This window comes from Ambystoma mexicanum, chromosome 1p (assembly GCF_040938575.1).
Source record: "Ambystoma mexicanum isolate Mex_15411 chromosome 1p, UKY_AmexF1_1, whole genome shotgun sequence".
NCBI lineage: Eukaryota > Metazoa > Chordata > Amphibia > Caudata > Ambystomatidae > Ambystoma > Ambystoma mexicanum.
In genome coordinates, this window is record NC_090921.1 from 13404363 (window position 1) to 13423177 (window position 18815).

Below are 18815 nucleotides of genomic sequence, written 5' to 3' on the forward strand. Positions count from 1 at the left end.
CACAGCCAGTGCTAGAATTCAATCCAAGTTCATGCTTTGCTTTGATTTTGAATTAATGGCCAAACCAGCCAATCCCTAAAAAAATACAGGTCTCAGAGGCTCTCGTTTCAGTACCAGCAGGGTAGCGTGGCCGAGCGGTCTAAGGCGCTGGATTTAGGCTCCAGTCTCTTTGGAGGCGTGGGTTCGAATCCCACCGCTGCCAATAGCTGTTTCTTTTTTATCTTCATGCCACGTGTACAGACAGGACAATTGGGAGCCAGGGAATGGCATGTGTTTATGAATTCTTGCTTTTCTGAACACCCAGACTGAAAGCACACATCTGACTCGTGTGCGTTTTCACCAAAAAAGGGTAAAGCATAAATCACTGTTCACTGAAAACGGACATGCGTTCACGATCCTGTCAATAAACACGTGCTTGGCAGGGCCACAAATCTGCCGACACGATGCCCTAATGAATGCACATCTCTTTGCCTTGGTAGTTGCTCCTTTTTGCAGCGCCTTTTCCTGCTGCATCACAAAAACTCAGTTCAAGACACTTGGCTCCATCCAGTGGAGCTCCTATGCCCAGCTTAGAAACCCCCAGGCACGAGATTGCAAGGTCCCTGGTAATTCTCCCACTCCTGGACACGTCGGAACCAAGTTTCGTATGCACTAGCAGCGAGAACAAAATCCCACATGTGAGGACAATAGGCGTCTTTCCTTTAGGGCTAGTGTTAGGCTAAGAGTTTGCAGTAGCTCCTTGGGTCGAGTTAGGGGTCGAATGAGACAAAGCTAAGATTTGCGTTACGGCTGGGGTTGGTCCAGTAAGGATCCCACACACCATGGACCATCGGCGGAGGCCCCGGGTAGGCTTACACTGCGGGCTAATGGTGGACTTCTTTAAAAACGTGAGCACTAAATGGGGCGGGATGTTGACTGAAAGAATGCAGCTAGCTACAGAAATATGCAGAAATAAAGAAAAACACATCTCATTGCATGCCTTTAAAGAGCTTACTCTCCCTACCGGCAATGTTCCTGAACCTTCGCTTCCCAAACATTTTTAGAACCAAAAAAAACCTAGAAAAGATCTGACCTCCCTCACCGGGAATTGAACTCAAGACTGCTGGATGGAGGGGTGCTGACATTGACCACTAGGCTACCAGACTGCTGTTGAACAGAGCACTCCCGAAAGGTGACATTTCAATTTCAGGCTGACAAGTGTGCTTTATTGTTCAGTTCGGGCTTTGCACAGCCAGTGCTAGAATTCAATCCAAGTTCATGCTTTGCTTTGATTTTGAATTAATGGCCAAACCAGCCAATCCCTAAAAAAATACAGGTCTCAGAGGCTCTCGTTTCAGTACCAGCAGGGTAGCGTGGCCGAGCGGTCTAAGGCGCTGGATTTAGGCTCCAGTCTCTTTGGAGGCGTGGGTTCGAATCCCACCGCTGCCAATAGCTGTTTCTTTTTTATCTTCATGCCACGTGTACAGACAGGACAATTGGGAGCCAGGGAATGGCATGTGTTTATGAATTCTTGCTTTTCTGAACACCCAGACTGAAAGCACACATCTGACTCGTGTGCGTTTTCACCAAAAAAGGGTAAAGCATAAATCACTGTTCACTGAAAACGGACATGCGTTCACGATCCTGTCAATAAACACGTGCTTGGCAGGGCCACAAATCTGCCGACACGATGCCCTAATGAATGCACATCTCTTTGCCTTGGTAGTTGCTCCTTTTTGCAGCGCCTTTTCCTGCTGCATCACAAAAACTCAGTTCAAGACACTTGGCTCCATCCAGTGGAGCTCCTATGCCCAGCTTAGAAACCCCCAGGCACGAGATTGCAAGGTCCCTGGTAATTCTCCCACTCCTGGACACGTCGGAACCAAGTTTCGTATGCACTAGCAGCGAGAACAAAATCCCACATGTGAGGACAATAGGCGTCTTTCATTTAGGGCTAGTGTTAGGCTAAGAGTTTGCAGTAGCTCCTTGGGTCGAGTTAGGGGTCGAATGAGACAAAGCTAAGATTTGCGTTACGGCTGGGGTTGGTCCAGTAAGGATCCCACACACCATGGACCATCGGCGGAGGCCCCGGGTAGGCTTACACTGCGGGCTAATGGTGGACTTCTTTAAAAACGTGAGCACTAAATGGGGCGGGATGTTGACTGAAAGAATGCAGCTAGCTACAGAAATATGCAGAAATAAAGAAAAACACATCTCATTGCATGCCTTTAAAGAGCTTACTCTCCCTACCGGCAATGTTCCTGAACCTTCGCTTCCCAAACATTTTTAGAACCAAAAAAAACCTAGAAAAGATCTGACCTCCCTCACCGGGAATTGAACTCAGGACTGCTGGATGGAGGGGTGCTGACATTGACCACTAGGCTACCAGACTGCTGTTGAACAGAGCACTCCCGAAAGGTGACATTTCAATTTCAGGCTGACAAGTGTGCTTTATTGTTCAGTTCGGGCTTTGCACAGCCAGTGCTAGAATTCAATCCAAGTTCATGCTTTGCTTTGATTTTGAATTAATGGCCAAACCAGCCAATCCCTAAAAAAATACAGGTCTCAGAGGCTCTCGTTTCAGTACCAGCAGGGTAGCGTGGCCGAGCGGTCTAAGGCGCTGGATTTAGGCTCCAGTCTCTTTGGAGGCGTGGGTTCGAATCCCACCGCTGCCAATAGCTGTTTCTTTTTTATCTTCATGCCACGTGTACAGACAGGACAATTGGGAGCCAGGGAATGGCATGTGTTTATGAATTCTTGCTTTTCTGAACACCCAGACTGAAAGCACACATCTGACTCGTGTGCGTTTTCACCAAAAAAGGGTAAAGCATAAATCACTGTTCACTGAAAACGGACATGCGTTCACGATCCTGTCAATAAACACGTGCTTGGCAGGGCCACAAATCTGCCGACACGATGCCCTAATGAATGCACATCTCTTTGCCTTGGTAGTTGCTCCTTTTTGCAGCGCCTTTTCCTGCTGCATCACAAAAACTCAGTTCAAGACACTTGGCTCCATCCAGTGGAGCTCCTATGCCCAGCTTAGAAACCCCCAGGCACGAGATTGCAAGGTCCCTGGTAATTCTCCCACTCCTGGACACGTCGGAACCAAGTTTCGTATGCACTAGCAGCGAGAACAAAATCCCACATGTGAGGACAATAGGCGTCTTTCATTTAGGGCTAGTGTTAGGCTAAGAGTTTGCAGTAGCTCCTTGGGTCGAGTTAGGGGTCGAATGAGACAAAGCTAAGATTTGCGTTACGGCTGGGGTTGGTCCAGTAAGGATCCCACACACCATGGACCATCGGCGGAGGCCCCGGGTAGGCTTACACTGCGGGCTAATGGTGGACTTCTTTAAAAACGTGAGCACTAAATGGGGCGGGATGTTGACTGAAAGAATGCAGCTAGCTACAGAAATATGCAGAAATAAAGAAAAACACATCTCATTGCATGCCTTTAAAGAGCTTACTCTCCCTACCGGCAATGTTCCTGAACCTTCGCTTCCCAAACATTTTTAGAACCAAAAAAAACCTAGAAAAGATCTGACCTCCCTCACCGGGAATTGAACTCAAGACTGCTGGATGGAGGGGTGCTGACATTGACCACTAGGCTACCAGACTGCTGTTGAACAGAGCACTCCCGAAAGGTGACATTTCAATTTCAGGCTGACAAGTGTGCTTTATTGTTCAGTTCGGGCTTTGCACAGCCAGTGCTAGAATTCAATCCAAGTTCATGCTTTGCTTTGATTTTGAATTAATGGCCAAACCAGCCAATCCCTAAAAAAATACAGGTCTCAGAGGCTCTCGTTTCAGTACCAGCAGGGTAGCGTGGCCGAGCGGTCTAAGGCGCTGGATTTAGGCTCCAGTCTCTTTGGAGGCGTGGGTTCGAATCCCACCGCTGCCAATAGCTGTTTCTTTTTTATCTTCATGCCACGTGTACAGACAGGACAATTGGGAGCCAGGGAATGGCATGTGTTTATGAATTCTTGCTTTTCTGAACACCCAGACTGAAAGCACACATCTGACTCGTGTGCGTTTTCACCAAAAAAGGGTAAAGCATAAATCACTGTTCACTGAAAACGGACATGCGTTCACGATCCTGTCAATAAACACGTGCTTGGCAGGGCCACAAATCTGCCGACACGATGCCCTAATGAATGCACATCTCTTTGCCTTGGTAGTTGCTCCTTTTTGCAGCGCCTTTTCCTGCTGCATCACAAAAACTCAGTTCAAGACACTTGGCTCCATCCAGTGGAGCTCCTATGCCCAGCTTAGAAACCCCCAGGCACGAGATTGCAAGGTCCCTGGTAATTCTCCCACTCCTGGACACGTCGGAACCAAGTTTCGTATGCACTAGCAGCGAGAACAAAATCCCACATGTGAGGACAATAGGCGTCTTTCCTTTAGGGCTAGTGTTAGGCTAAGAGTTTGCAGTAGCTCCTTGGGTCGAGTTAGGGGTCGAATGAGACAAAGCTAAGATTTGCGTTACGGCTGGGGTTGGTCCAGTAAGGATCCCACACACCATGGACCATCGGCGGAGGCCCCGGGTAGGCTTACACTGCGGGCTAATGGTGGACTTCTTTAAAAACGTGAGCACTAAATGGGGCGGGATGTTGACTGAAAGAATGCAGCTAGCTACAGAAATATGCAGAAATAAAGAAAAACACATCTCATTGCATGCCTTTAAAGAGCTTACTCTCCCTACCGGCAATGTTCCTGAACCTTCGCTTCCCAAACATTTTTAGAACCAAAAAAAACCTAGAAAAGATCTGACCTCCCTCACCGGGAATTGAACTCAAGACTGCTGGATGGAGGGGTGCTGACATTGACCACTAGGCTACCAGACTGCTGTTGAACAGAGCACTCCCGAAAGGTGACATTTCAATTTCAGGCTGACAAGTGTGCTTTATTGTTCAGTTCGGGCTTTGCACAGCCAGTGCTAGAATTCAATCCAAGTTCATGCTTTGCTTTGATTTTGAATTAATGGCCAAACCAGCCAATCCCTAAAAAAATACAGGTCTCAGAGGCTCTCGTTTCAGTACCAGCAGGGTAGCGTGGCCGAGCGGTCTAAGGCGCTGGATTTAGGCTCCAGTCTCTTTGGAGGCGTGGGTTCGAATCCCACCGCTGCCAATAGCTGTTTCTTTTTTATCTTCATGCCACGTGTACAGACAGGACAATTGGGAGCCAGGGAATGGCATGTGTTTATGAATTCTTGCTTTTCTGAACACCCAGACTGAAAGCACACATCTGACTCGTGTGCGTTTTCACCAAAAAAGGGTAAAGCATAAATCACTGTTCACTGAAAACGGACATGCGTTCACGATCCTGTCAATAAACACGTGCTTGGCAGGGCCACAAATCTGCCGACACGATGCCCTAATGAATGCACATCTCTTTGCCTTGGTAGTTGCTCCTTTTTGCAGCGCCTTTTCCTGCTGCATCACAAAAACTCAGTTCAAGACACTTGGCTCCATCCAGTGGAGCTCCTATGCCCAGCTTAGAAACCCCCAGGCACGAGATTGCAAGGTCCCTGGTAATTCTCCCACTCCTGGACACGTCGGAACCAAGTTTCGTATGCACTAGCAGCGAGAACAAAATCCCACATGTGAGGACAATAGGCGTCTTTCATTTAGGGCTAGTGTTAGGCTAAGAGTTTGCAGTAGCTCCTTGGGTCGAGTTAGGGGTCGAATGAGACAAAGCTAAGATTTGCGTTACGGCTGGGGTTGGTCCAGTAAGGATCCCACACACCATGGACCATCGGCGGAGGCCCCGGGTAGGCTTACACTGCGGGCTAATGGTGGACTTCTTTAAAAACGTGAGCACTAAATGGGGCGGGATGTTGACTGAAAGAATGCAGCTAGCTACAGAAATATGCAGAAATAAAGAAAAACACATCTCATTGCATGCCTTTAAAGAGCTTACTCTCCCTACCGGCAATGTTCCTGAACCTTCGCTTCCCAAACATTTTTAGAACCAAAAAAAACCTAGAAAAGATCTGACCTCCCTCACCGGGAATTGAACTCAAGACTGCTGGATGGAGGGGTGCTGACATTGACCACTAGGCTACCAGACTGCTGTTGAACAGAGCACTCCCGAAAGGTGACATTTCAATTTCAGGCTGACAAGTGTGCTTTATTGTTCAGTTCGGGCTTTGCACAGCCAGTGCTAGAATTCAATCCAAGTTCATGCTTTGCTTTGATTTTGAATTAATGGCCAAACCAGCCAATCCCTAAAAAAATACAGGTCTCAGAGGCTCTCGTTTCAGTACCAGCAGGGTAGCGTGGCCGAGCGGTCTAAGGCGCTGGATTTAGGCTCCAGTCTCTTTGGAGGCGTGGGTTCGAATCCCACCGCTGCCAATAGCTGTTTCTTTTTTATCTTCATGCCACGTGTACAGACAGGACAATTGGGAGCCAGGGAATGGCATGTGTTTATGAATTCTTGCTTTTCTGAACACCCAGACTGAAAGCACACATCTGACTCGTGTGCGTTTTCACCAAAAAAGGGTAAAGCATAAATCACTGTTCACTGAAAACGGACATGCGTTCACGATCCTGTCAATAAACACGTGCTTGGCAGGGCCACAAATCTGCCGACACGATGCCCTAATGAATGCACATCTCTTTGCCTTGGTAGTTGCTCCTTTTTGCAGCGCCTTTTCCTGCTGCATCACAAAAACTCAGTTCAAGACACTTGGCTCCATCCAGTGGAGCTCCTATGCCCAGCTTAGAAACCCCCAGGCACGAGATTGCAAGGTCCCTGGTAATTCTCCCACTCCTGGACACGTCGGAACCAAGTTTCGTATGCACTAGCAGCGAGAACAAAATCCCACATGTGAGGACAATAGGCGTCTTTCCTTTAGGGCTAGTGTTAGGCTAAGAGTTTGCAGTAGCTCCTTGGGTCGAGTTAGGGGTCGAATGAGACAAAGCTAAGATTTGCGTTACGGCTGGGGTTGGTCCAGTAAGGATCCCACACACCATGGACCATCGGCGGAGGCCCCGGGTAGGCTTACACTGCGGGCTAATGGTGGACTTCTTTAAAAACGTGAGCACTAAATGGGGCGGGATGTTGACTGAAAGAATGCAGCTAGCTACAGAAATATGCAGAAATAAAGAAAAACACATCTCATTGCATGCCTTTAAAGAGCTTACTCTCCCTACCGGCAATGTTCCTGAACCTTCGCTTCCCAAACATTTTTAGAACCAAAAAAAACCTAGAAAAGATCTGACCTCCCTCACCGGGAATTGAACTCAAGACTGCTGGATGGAGGGGTGCTGACATTGACCACTAGGCTACCAGACTGCTGTTGAACAGAGCACTCCCGAAAGGTGACATTTCAATTTCAGGCTGACAAGTGTGCTTTATTGTTCAGTTCGGGCTTTGCACAGCCAGTGCTAGAATTCAATCCAAGTTCATGCTTTGCTTTGATTTTGAATTAATGGCCAAACCAGCCAATCCCTAAAAAAATACAGGTCTCAGAGGCTCTCGTTTCAGTACCAGCAGGGTAGCGTGGCCGAGCGGTCTAAGGCGCTGGATTTAGGCTCCAGTCTCTTTGGAGGCGTGGGTTCGAATCCCACCGCTGCCAATAGCTGTTTCTTTTTTATCTTCATGCCACGTGTACAGACAGGACAATTGGGAGCCAGGGAATGGCATGTGTTTATGAATTCTTGCTTTTCTGAACACCCAGACTGAAAGCACACATCTGACTCGTGTGCGTTTTCACCAAAAAAGGGTAAAGCATAAATCACTGTTCACTGAAAACGGACATGCGTTCACGATCCTGTCAATAAACACGTGCTTGGCAGGGCCACAAATCTGCCGACACGATGCCCTAATGAATGCACATCTCTTTGCCTTGGTAGTTGCTCCTTTTTGCAGCGCCTTTTCCTGCTGCATCACAAAAACTCAGTTCAAGACACTTGGCTCCATCCAGTGGAGCTCCTATGCCCAGCTTAGAAACCCCCAGGCACGAGATTGCAAGGTCCCTGGTAATTCTCCCACTCCTGGACACGTCGGAACCAAGTTTCGTATGCACTAGCAGCGAGAACAAAATCCCACATGTGAGGACAATAGGCGTCTTTCATTTAGGGCTAGTGTTAGGCTAAGAGTTTGCAGTAGCTCCTTGGGTCGAGTTAGGGGTCGAATGAGACAAAGCTAAGATTTGCGTTACGGCTGGGGTTGGTCCAGTAAGGATCCCACACACCATGGACCATCGGCGGAGGCCCCGGGTAGGCTTACACTGCGGGCTAATGGTGGACTTCTTTAAAAACGTGAGCACTAAATGGGGCGGGATGTTGACTGAAAGAATGCAGCTAGCTACAGAAATATGCAGAAATAAAGAAAAACACATCTCATTGCATGCCTTTAAAGAGCTTACTCTCCCTACCGGCAATGTTCCTGAACCTTCGCTTCCCAAACATTTTTAGAACCAAAAAAAACCTAGAAAAGATCTGACCTCCCTCACCGGGAATTGAACTCAGGACTGCTGGATGGAGGGGTGCTGACATTGACCACTAGGCTACCAGACTGCTGTTGAACAGAGCACTCCCGAAAGGTGACATTTCAATTTCAGGCTGACAAGTGTGCTTTATTGTTCAGTTCGGGCTTTGCACAGCCAGTGCTAGAATTCAATCCAAGTTCATGCTTTGCTTTGATTTTGAATTAATGGCCAAACCAGCCAATCCCTAAAAAAATACAGGTCTCAGAGGCTCTCGTTTCAGTACCAGCAGGGTAGCGTGGCCGAGCGGTCTAAGGCGCTGGATTTAGGCTCCAGTCTCTTTGGAGGCGTGGGTTCGAATCCCACCGCTGCCAATAGCTGTTTCTTTTTTATCTTCATGCCACGTGTACAGACAGGACAATTGGGAGCCAGGGAATGGCATGTGTTTATGAATTCTTGCTTTTCTGAACACCCAGACTGAAAGCACACATCTGACTCGTGTGCGTTTTCACCAAAAAAGGGTAAAGCATAAATCACTGTTCACTGAAAACGGACATGCGTTCACGATCCTGTCAATAAACACGTGCTTGGCAGGGCCACAAATCTGCCGACACGATGCCCTAATGAATGCACATCTCTTTGCCTTGGTAGTTGCTCCTTTTTGCAGCGCCTTTTCCTGCTGCATCACAAAAACTCAGTTCAAGACACTTGGCTCCATCCAGTGGAGCTCCTATGCCCAGCTTAGAAACCCCCAGGCACGAGATTGCAAGGTCCCTGGTAATTCTCCCACTCCTGGACACGTCGGAACCAAGTTTCGTATGCACTAGCAGCGAGAACAAAATCCCACATGTGAGGACAATAGGCGTCTTTCATTTAGGGCTAGTGTTAGGCTAAGAGTTTGCAGTAGCTCCTTGGGTCGAGTTAGGGGTCGAATGAGACAAAGCTAAGATTTGCGTTACGGCTGGGGTTGGTCCAGTAAGGATCCCACACACCATGGACCATCGGCGGAGGCCCCGGGTAGGCTTACACTGCGGGCTAATGGTGGACTTCTTTAAAAACGTGAGCACTAAATGGGGCGGGATGTTGACTGAAAGAATGCAGCTAGCTACAGAAATATGCAGAAATAAAGAAAAACACATCTCATTGCATGCCTTTAAAGAGCTTACTCTCCCTACCGGCAATGTTCCTGAACCTTCGCTTCCCAAACATTTTTAGAACCAAAAAAAACCTAGAAAAGATCTGACCTCCCTCACCGGGAATTGAACTCAAGACTGCTGGATGGAGGGGTGCTGACATTGACCACTAGGCTACCAGACTGCTGTTGAACAGAGCACTCCCGAAAGGTGACATTTCAATTTCAGGCTGACAAGTGTGCTTTATTGTTCAGTTCGGGCTTTGCACAGCCAGTGCTAGAATTCAATCCAAGTTCATGCTTTGCTTTGATTTTGAATTAATGGCCAAACCAGCCAATCCCTAAAAAAATACAGGTCTCAGAGGCTCTCGTTTCAGTACCAGCAGGGTAGCGTGGCCGAGCGGTCTAAGGCGCTGGATTTAGGCTCCAGTCTCTTTGGAGGCGTGGGTTCGAATCCCACCGCTGCCAATAGCTGTTTCTTTTTTATCTTCATGCCACGTGTACAGACAGGACAATTGGGAGCCAGGGAATGGCATGTGTTTATGAATTCTTGCTTTTCTGAACACCCAGACTGAAAGCACACATCTGACTCGTGTGCGTTTTCACCAAAAAAGGGTAAAGCATAAATCACTGTTCACTGAAAACGGACATGCGTTCACGATCCTGTCAATAAACACGTGCTTGGCAGGGCCACAAATCTGCCGACACGATGCCCTAATGAATGCACATCTCTTTGCCTTGGTAGTTGCTCCTTTTTGCAGCGCCTTTTCCTGCTGCATCACAAAAACTCAGTTCAAGACACTTGGCTCCATCCAGTGGAGCTCCTATGCCCAGCTTAGAAACCCCCAGGCACGAGATTGCAAGGTCCCTGGTAATTCTCCCACTCCTGGACACGTCGGAACCAAGTTTCGTATGCACTAGCAGCGAGAACAAAATCCCACATGTGAGGACAATAGGCGTCTTTCCTTTAGGGCTAGTGTTAGGCTAAGAGTTTGCAGTAGCTCCTTGGGTCGAGTTAGGGGTCGAATGAGACAAAGCTAAGATTTGCGTTACGGCTGGGGTTGGTCCAGTAAGGATCCCACACACCATGGACCATCGGCGGAGGCCCCGGGTAGGCTTACACTGCGGGCTAATGGTGGACTTCTTTAAAAACGTGAGCACTAAATGGGGCGGGATGTTGACTGAAAGAATGCAGCTAGCTACAGAAATATGCAGAAATAAAGAAAAACACATCTCATTGCATGCCTTTAAAGAGCTTACTCTCCCTACCGGCAATGTTCCTGAACCTTCGCTTCCCAAACATTTTTAGAACCAAAAAAAACCTAGAAAAGATCTGACCTCCCTCACCGGGAATTGAACTCAAGACTGCTGGATGGAGGGGTGCTGACATTGACCACTAGGCTACCAGACTGCTGTTGAACAGAGCACTCCCGAAAGGTGACATTTCAATTTCAGGCTGACAAGTGTGCTTTATTGTTCAGTTCGGGCTTTGCACAGCCAGTGCTAGAATTCAATCCAAGTTCATGCTTTGCTTTGATTTTGAATTAATGGCCAAACCAGCCAATCCCTAAAAAAATACAGGTCTCAGAGGCTCTCGTTTCAGTACCAGCAGGGTAGCGTGGCCGAGCGGTCTAAGGCGCTGGATTTAGGCTCCAGTCTCTTTGGAGGCGTGGGTTCGAATCCCACCGCTGCCAATAGCTGTTTCTTTTTTATCTTCATGCCACGTGTACAGACAGGACAATTGGGAGCCAGGGAATGGCATGTGTTTATGAATTCTTGCTTTTCTGAACACCCAGACTGAAAGCACACATCTGACTCGTGTGCGTTTTCACCAAAAAAGGGTAAAGCATAAATCACTGTTCACTGAAAACGGACATGCGTTCACGATCCTGTCAATAAACACGTGCTTGGCAGGGCCACAAATCTGCCGACACGATGCCCTAATGAATGCACATCTCTTTGCCTTGGTAGTTGCTCCTTTTTGCAGCGCCTTTTCCTGCTGCATCACAAAAACTCAGTTCAAGACACTTGGCTCCATCCAGTGGAGCTCCTATGCCCAGCTTAGAAACCCCCAGGCACGAGATTGCAAGGTCCCTGGTAATTCTCCCACTCCTGGACACGTCGGAACCAAGTTTCGTATGCACTAGCAGCGAGAACAAAATCCCACATGTGAGGACAATAGGCGTCTTTCATTTAGGGCTAGTGTTAGGCTAAGAGTTTGCAGTAGCTCCTTGGGTCGAGTTAGGGGTCGAATGAGACAAAGCTAAGATTTGCGTTACGGCTGGGGTTGGTCCAGTAAGGATCCCACACACCATGGACCATCGGCGGAGGCCCCGGGTAGGCTTACACTGCGGGCTAATGGTGGACTTCTTTAAAAACGTGAGCACTAAATGGGGCGGGATGTTGACTGAAAGAATGCAGCTAGCTACAGAAATATGCAGAAATAAAGAAAAACACATCTCATTGCATGCCTTTAAAGAGCTTACTCTCCCTACCGGCAATGTTCCTGAACCTTCGCTTCCCAAACATTTTTAGAACCAAAAAAAACCTAGAAAAGATCTGACCTCCCTCACCGGGAATTGAACTCAAGACTGCTGGATGGAGGGGTGCTGACATTGACCACTAGGCTACCAGACTGCTGTTGAACAGAGCACTCCCGAAAGGTGACATTTCAATTTCAGGCTGACAAGTGTGCTTTATTGTTCAGTTCGGGCTTTGCACAGCCAGTGCTAGAATTCAATCCAAGTTCATGCTTTGCTTTGATTTTGAATTAATGGCCAAACCAGCCAATCCCTAAAAAAATACAGGTCTCAGAGGCTCTCGTTTCAGTACCAGCAGGGTAGCGTGGCCGAGCGGTCTAAGGCGCTGGATTTAGGCTCCAGTCTCTTTGGAGGCGTGGGTTCGAATCCCACCGCTGCCAATAGCTGTTTCTTTTTTATCTTCATGCCACGTGTACAGACAGGACAATTGGGAGCCAGGGAATGGCATGTGTTTATGAATTCTTGCTTTTCTGAACACCCAGACTGAAAGCACACATCTGACTCGTGTGCGTTTTCACCAAAAAAGGGTAAAGCATAAATCACTGTTCACTGAAAACGGACATGCGTTCACGATCCTGTCAATAAACACGTGCTTGGCAGGGCCACAAATCTGCCGACACGATGCCCTAATGAATGCACATCTCTTTGCCTTGGTAGTTGCTCCTTTTTGCAGCGCCTTTTCCTGCTGCATCACAAAAACTCAGTTCAAGACACTTGGCTCCATCCAGTGGAGCTCCTATGCCCAGCTTAGAAACCCCCAGGCACGAGATTGCAAGGTCCCTGGTAATTCTCCCACTCCTGGACACGTCGGAACCAAGTTTCGTATGCACTAGCAGCGAGAACAAAATCCCACATGTGAGGACAATAGGCGTCTTTCATTTAGGGCTAGTGTTAGGCTAAGAGTTTGCAGTAGCTCCTTGGGTCGAGTTAGGGGTCGAATGAGACAAAGCTAAGATTTGCGTTACGGCTGGGGTTGGTCCAGTAAGGATCCCACACACCATGGACCATCGGCGGAGGCCCCGGGTAGGCTTACACTGCGGGCTAATGGTGGACTTCTTTAAAAACGTGAGCACTAAATGGGGCGGGATGTTGACTGAAAGAATGCAGCTAGCTACAGAAATATGCAGAAATAAAGAAAAACACATCTCATTGCATGCCTTTAAAGAGCTTACTCTCCCTACCGGCAATGTTCCTGAACCTTCGCTTCCCAAACATTTTTAGAACCAAAAAAAACCTAGAAAAGATCTGACCTCCCTCACCGGGAATTGAACTCAAGACTGCTGGATGGAGGGGTGCTGACATTGACCACTAGGCTACCAGACTGCTGTTGAACAGAGCACTCCCGAAAGGTGACATTTCAATTTCAGGCTGACAAGTGTGCTTTATTGTTCAGTTCGGGCTTTGCACAGCCAGTGCTAGAATTCAATCCAAGTTCATGCTTTGCTTTGATTTTGAATTAATGGCCAAACCAGCCAATCCCTAAAAAAATACAGGTCTCAGAGGCTCTCGTTTCAGTACCAGCAGGGTAGCGTGGCCGAGCGGTCTAAGGCGCTGGATTTAGGCTCCAGTCTCTTTGGAGGCGTGGGTTCGAATCCCACCGCTGCCAATAGCTGTTTCTTTTTTATCTTCATGCCACGTGTACAGACAGGACAATTGGGAGCCAGGGAATGGCATGTGTTTATGAATTCTTGCTTTTCTGAACACCCAGACTGAAAGCACACATCTGACTCGTGTGCGTTTTCACCAAAAAAGGGTAAAGCATAAATCACTGTTCACTGAAAACGGACATGCGTTCACGATCCTGTCAATAAACACGTGCTTGGCAGGGCCACAAATCTGCCGACACGATGCCCTAATGAATGCACATCTCTTTGCCTTGGTAGTTGCTCCTTTTTGCAGCGCCTTTTCCTGCTGCATCACAAAAACTCAGTTCAAGACACTTGGCTCCATCCAGTGGAGCTCCTATGCCCAGCTTAGAAACCCCCAGGCACGAGATTGCAAGGTCCCTGGTAATTCTCCCACTCCTGGACACGTCGGAACCAAGTTTCGTATGCACTAGCAGCGAGAACAAAATCCCACATGTGAGGACAATAGGCGTCTTTCATTTAGGGCTAGTGTTAGGCTAAGAGTTTGCAGTAGCTCCTTGGGTCGAGTTAGGGGTCGAATGAGACAAAGCTAAGATTTGCGTTACGGCTGGGGTTGGTCCAGTAAGGATCCCACACACCATGGACCATCGGCGGAGGCCCCGGGTAGGCTTACACTGCGGGCTAATGGTGGACTTCTTTAAAAACGTGAGCACTAAATGGGGCGGGATGTTGACTGAAAGAATGCAGCTAGCTACAGAAATATGCAGAAATAAAGAAAAACACATCTCATTGCATGCCTTTAAAGAGCTTACTCTCCCTACCGGCAATGTTCCTGAACCTTCGCTTCCCAAACATTTTTAGAACCAAAAAAAACCTAGAAAAGATCTGACCTCCCTCACCGGGAATTGAACTCAAGACTGCTGGATGGAGGGGTGCTGACATTGACCACTAGGCTACCAGACTGCTGTTGAACAGAGCACTCCCGAAAGGTGACATTTCAATTTCAGGCTGACAAGTGTGCTTTATTGTTCAGTTCGGGCTTTGCACAGCCAGTGCTAGAATTCAATCCAAGTTCATGCTTTGCTTTGATTTTGAATTAATGGCCAAACCAGCCAATCCCTAAAAAAATACAGGTCTCAGAGGCTCTCGTTTCAGTACCAGCAGGGTAGCGTGGCCGAGCGGTCTAAGGCGCTGGATTTAGGCTCCAGTCTCTTTGGAGGCGTGGGTTCGAATCCCACCGCTGCCAATAGCTGTTTCTTTTTTATCTTCATGCCACGTGTACAGACAGGACAATTGGGAGCCAGGGAATGGCATGTGTTTATGAATTCTTGCTTTTCTGAACACCCAGACTGAAAGCACACATCTGACTCGTGTGCGTTTTCACCAAAAAAGGGTAAAGCATAAATCACTGTTCACTGAAAACGGACATGCGTTCACGATCCTGTCAATAAACACGTGCTTGGCAGGGCCACAAATCTGCCGACACGATGCCCTAATGAATGCACATCTCTTTGCCTTGGTAGTTGCTCCTTTTTGCAGCGCCTTTTCCTGCTGCATCACAAAAACTCAGTTCAAGACACTTGGCTCCATCCAGTGGAGCTCCTATGCCCAGCTTAGAAACCCCCAGGCACGAGATTGCAAGGTCCCTGGTAATTCTCCCACTCCTGGACACGTCGGAACCAAGTTTCGTATGCACTAGCAGCGAGAACAAAATCCCACATGTGAGGACAATAGGCGTCTTTCATTTAGGGCTAGTGTTAGGCTAAGAGTTTGCAGTAGCTCCTTGGGTCGAGTTAGGGGTCGAATGAGACAAAGCTAAGATTTGCGTTACGGCTGGGGTTGGTCCAGTAAGGATCCCACACACCATGGACCATCGGCGGAGGCCCCGGGTAGGCTTACACTGCGGGCTAATGGTGGACTTCTTTAAAAACGTGAGCACTAAATGGGGCGGGATGTTGACTGAAAGAATGCAGCTAGCTACAGAAATATGCAGAAATAAAGAAAAACACATCTCATTGCATGCCTTTAAAGAGCTTACTCTCCCTACCGGCAATGTTCCTGAACCTTCGCTTCCCAAACATTTTTAGAACCAAAAAAAACCTAGAAAAGATCTGACCTCCCTCACCGGGAATTGAACTCAAGACTGCTGGATGGAGGGGTGCTGACATTGACCACTAGGCTACCAGACTGCTGTTGAACAGAGCACTCCCGAAAGGTGACATTTCAATTTCAGGCTGACAAGTGTGCTTTATTGTTCAGTTCGGGCTTTGCACAGCCAGTGCTAGAATTCAATCCAAGTTCATGCTTTGCTTTGATTTTGAATTAATGGCCAAACCAGCCAATCCCTAAAAAAATACAGGTCTCAGAGGCTCTCGTTTCAGTACCAGCAGGGTAGCGTGGCCGAGCGGTCTAAGGCGCTGGATTTAGGCTCCAGTCTCTTTGGAGGCGTGGGTTCGAATCCCACCGCTGCCAATAGCTGTTTCTTTTTTATCTTCATGCCACGTGTACAGACAGGACAATTGGGAGCCAGGGAATGGCATGTGTTTATGAATTCTTGCTTTTCTGAACACCCAGACTGAAAGCACACATCTGACTCGTGTGCGTTTTCACCAAAAAAGGGTAAAGCATAAATCACTGTTCACTGAAAACGGACATGCGTTCACGATCCTGTCAATAAACACGTGCTTGGCAGGGCCACAAATCTGCCGACACGATGCCCTAATGAATGCACATCTCTTTGCCTTGGTAGTTGCTCCTTTTTGCAGCGCCTTTTCCTGCTGCATCACAAAAACTCAGTTCAAGACACTTGGCTCCATCCAGTGGAGCTCCTATGCCCAGCTTAGAAACCCCCAGGCACGAGATTGCAAGGTCCCTGGTAATTCTCCCACTCCTGGACACGTCGGAACCAAGTTTCGTATGCACTAGCAGCGAGAACAAAATCCCACATGTGAGGACAATAGGCGTCTTTCATTTAGGGCTAGTGTTAGGCTAAGAGTTTGCAGTAGCTCCTTGGGTCGAGTTAGGGGTCGAATGAGACAAAGCTAAGATTTGCGTTACGGCTGGGGTTGGTCCAGTAAGGATCCCACACACCATGGACCATCGGCGGAGGCCCCGGGTAGGCTTACACTGCGGGCTAATGGTGGACTTCTTTAAAAACGTGAGCACTAAATGGGGCGGGATGTTGACTGAAAGAATGCAGCTAGCTACAGAAATATGCAGAAATAAAGAAAAACACATCTCATTGCATGCCTTTAAAGAGCTTACTCTCCCTACCGGCAATGTTCCTGAACCTTCGCTTCCCAAACATTTTTAGAACCAAAAAAAACCTAGAAAAGATCTGACCTCCCTCACCGGGAATTGAACTCAGGACTGCTGGATGGAGGGGTGCTGACATTGACCACTAGGCTACCAGACTGCTGTCGAACAGAGCACTCCCGAAAGGTGACATTTCAATTTCAGGCTGACAAGTGTGCTTTATTGTTCAGTTCGGGCTTTGCACAGCCAGTGCTAGAATTCAATCCAAGTTCATGCTTTGCTTTGATTTTGAATTAATGGCCAAACCAGCCAATCCCTAAAAAAATACAGGTCTCAGAGGCTCTCGTTTCAGTACCAGCAGGGTAGCGTGGCCGAGCGGTCTAAGGCGCTGGATTTAGGCTCCAGTCTCTTTGGAGGCGTGGGTTCGAATCCCACCGCTGCCAATAGCTGTTTCTTTTTTATCTTCATGCCACGTGTACAGACAGGACAATTGGGAGCCAGGGAATGGCATGTGTTTATGAATTCTTGCTTTTCTGAACACCCAGACTGAAAGCACACATCTGACTCGTGTGCGTTTTCACCAAAAAAGGGTAAAGCATAAATCACTGTTCACTGAAAACGGACATGCGTTCACGATCCTGTCAATAAACACGTTCAGGGCAGGGCCACAAATCTGCCGACACGATGCCCTAATGAATGCACATCTCTTTGCCTTGGTAGTTGCTCCTTTTTGCAGCGCCTTTTCCTGCTGCATCACAAAAACTCAGTTCAAGACACTTGGCTCCATCCAGTGGAGCTCCTATGCCCAGCTTAGAAACCCCCAGGCACGAGATTGCAAGGTCCCTGGTAATTCTCCCACTCCTGGACACGTCGGAACCAAGTTTCGTATGCACTAGCAGCGAGAACAAAATCCCACATGTGAGGACAATAGGCGTCTTTCATTTAGGGCTAGTGTTAGGCTAAGAGTTTGCAGTAGCTCCTTGGGTCGAGTTAGGGGTCGAATGAGACAAAGCTAAGATTTGCGTTACGGCTGGGGTTGGTCCAGTAAGGATCCCACACACCATGGACCATCGGCGGAGGCCCCGGGTAGGCTTACACTGCGGGCTAATGGTGGACTTCTTTAAAAACGTGAGCACTAAATGGGGCGGGATGTTGACTGAAAGAATGCAGCTAGCTACAGAAATATGCAGAAATAAAGAAAAACACATCTCATTGCATGCCTTTAAAGAGCTTACTCTCCCTACCGGCAATGTTCCTGAACCTTCGCTTCCCAAACATTTTTAGAACCAAAAAAAACCTAGAAAAGATCTGACCTCCCTCACCGGGAATTGAACTCAAGACTGCTGGATGGAGGGGTGCTGACATTGACCACTAGGCTACCAGACTGCTGTTGAACAGAGCACTCCCGAAAGGTGACATTTCAATTTCAGGCTGACAAGTGTGCTTTATTGTTCAGTTCGGGCTTTGCACAGCCAGTGCTAGAATTCAATCCAAGTTCATGCTTTGCTTTGATTTTGAATTAATGGCCAAACCAGCCAATCCCTAAAAAAATACAGGTCTCAGAGGCTCTCGTTTCAGTACCAGCAGGGTAGCGTGGCCGAGCGGTCTAAGGCGCTGGATTTAGGCTCCAGTCTCTTTGGAGGCGTGGGTTCGAATCCCACCGCTGCCAATAGCTGTTTCTTTTTTATCTTCATGCCACGTGTACAGACAGGACAATTGGGAGCCAGGGAATGGCATGTGTTTATGAATTCTTGCTTTTCTGAACACCCAGACTGAAAGCACACATCTGACTCGTGTGCGTTTTCACCAAAAAAGGGTAAAGCATAAATCACTGTTCACTGAAAACGGACATGCGTTCACGATCCTGTCAATAAACACGTGCTTGGCAGGGC

General features: G+C 48.0%; 16 non-coding genes across 16 annotated transcripts; all 16 read left to right on the forward strand.

Annotated features, from left to right (window-relative positions):
• The first annotated feature begins 120 nt into the window (after positions 1–120).
• Positions 121–202, forward strand: TRNAL-UAG (transfer RNA leucine (anticodon UAG)). The gene has a single exon. It is a non-coding gene; the product is annotated as a tRNA-Leu (tRNA).
• A 1144-nt stretch (positions 203–1346) lies between these two features.
• On the forward strand, positions 1347–1428 carry TRNAL-UAG (transfer RNA leucine (anticodon UAG)). The gene has a single exon. It is a non-coding gene; the product is annotated as a tRNA-Leu (tRNA).
• Positions 1429–2572: 1144 nt separating this feature from the next.
• TRNAL-UAG (transfer RNA leucine (anticodon UAG)) lies at positions 2573–2654 on the forward strand. The gene has a single exon. It is a non-coding gene; the product is annotated as a tRNA-Leu (tRNA).
• A 1144-nt stretch (positions 2655–3798) lies between these two features.
• Positions 3799–3880, forward strand: TRNAL-UAG (transfer RNA leucine (anticodon UAG)). Its single transcript has one exon. It is a non-coding gene; the product is annotated as a tRNA-Leu (tRNA).
• A 1144-nt stretch (positions 3881–5024) lies between these two features.
• TRNAL-UAG (transfer RNA leucine (anticodon UAG)) lies at positions 5025–5106 on the forward strand. The gene has a single exon. It is a non-coding gene; the product is annotated as a tRNA-Leu (tRNA).
• A 1144-nt stretch (positions 5107–6250) lies between these two features.
• Positions 6251–6332, forward strand: TRNAL-UAG (transfer RNA leucine (anticodon UAG)). The gene has a single exon. It is a non-coding gene; the product is annotated as a tRNA-Leu (tRNA).
• Positions 6333–7476: 1144 nt separating this feature from the next.
• TRNAL-UAG (transfer RNA leucine (anticodon UAG)) lies at positions 7477–7558 on the forward strand. Its single transcript has one exon. It is a non-coding gene; the product is annotated as a tRNA-Leu (tRNA).
• A 1144-nt stretch (positions 7559–8702) lies between these two features.
• TRNAL-UAG (transfer RNA leucine (anticodon UAG)) lies at positions 8703–8784 on the forward strand. The gene has a single exon. It is a non-coding gene; the product is annotated as a tRNA-Leu (tRNA).
• A 1144-nt stretch (positions 8785–9928) lies between these two features.
• TRNAL-UAG (transfer RNA leucine (anticodon UAG)) lies at positions 9929–10010 on the forward strand. The gene has a single exon. It is a non-coding gene; the product is annotated as a tRNA-Leu (tRNA).
• Positions 10011–11154: 1144 nt separating this feature from the next.
• On the forward strand, positions 11155–11236 carry TRNAL-UAG (transfer RNA leucine (anticodon UAG)). The gene has a single exon. It is a non-coding gene; the product is annotated as a tRNA-Leu (tRNA).
• Positions 11237–12380: 1144 nt separating this feature from the next.
• On the forward strand, positions 12381–12462 carry TRNAL-UAG (transfer RNA leucine (anticodon UAG)). The gene has a single exon. It is a non-coding gene; the product is annotated as a tRNA-Leu (tRNA).
• A 1144-nt stretch (positions 12463–13606) lies between these two features.
• TRNAL-UAG (transfer RNA leucine (anticodon UAG)) lies at positions 13607–13688 on the forward strand. Its single transcript has one exon. It is a non-coding gene; the product is annotated as a tRNA-Leu (tRNA).
• A 1144-nt stretch (positions 13689–14832) lies between these two features.
• Positions 14833–14914, forward strand: TRNAL-UAG (transfer RNA leucine (anticodon UAG)). Its single transcript has one exon. It is a non-coding gene; the product is annotated as a tRNA-Leu (tRNA).
• Positions 14915–16058: 1144 nt separating this feature from the next.
• TRNAL-UAG (transfer RNA leucine (anticodon UAG)) lies at positions 16059–16140 on the forward strand. The gene has a single exon. It is a non-coding gene; the product is annotated as a tRNA-Leu (tRNA).
• A 1144-nt stretch (positions 16141–17284) lies between these two features.
• Positions 17285–17366, forward strand: TRNAL-UAG (transfer RNA leucine (anticodon UAG)). Its single transcript has one exon. It is a non-coding gene; the product is annotated as a tRNA-Leu (tRNA).
• Positions 17367–18510: 1144 nt separating this feature from the next.
• TRNAL-UAG (transfer RNA leucine (anticodon UAG)) lies at positions 18511–18592 on the forward strand. Its single transcript has one exon. It is a non-coding gene; the product is annotated as a tRNA-Leu (tRNA).
• Positions 18593–18815: the final 223 nt, after the last annotated feature.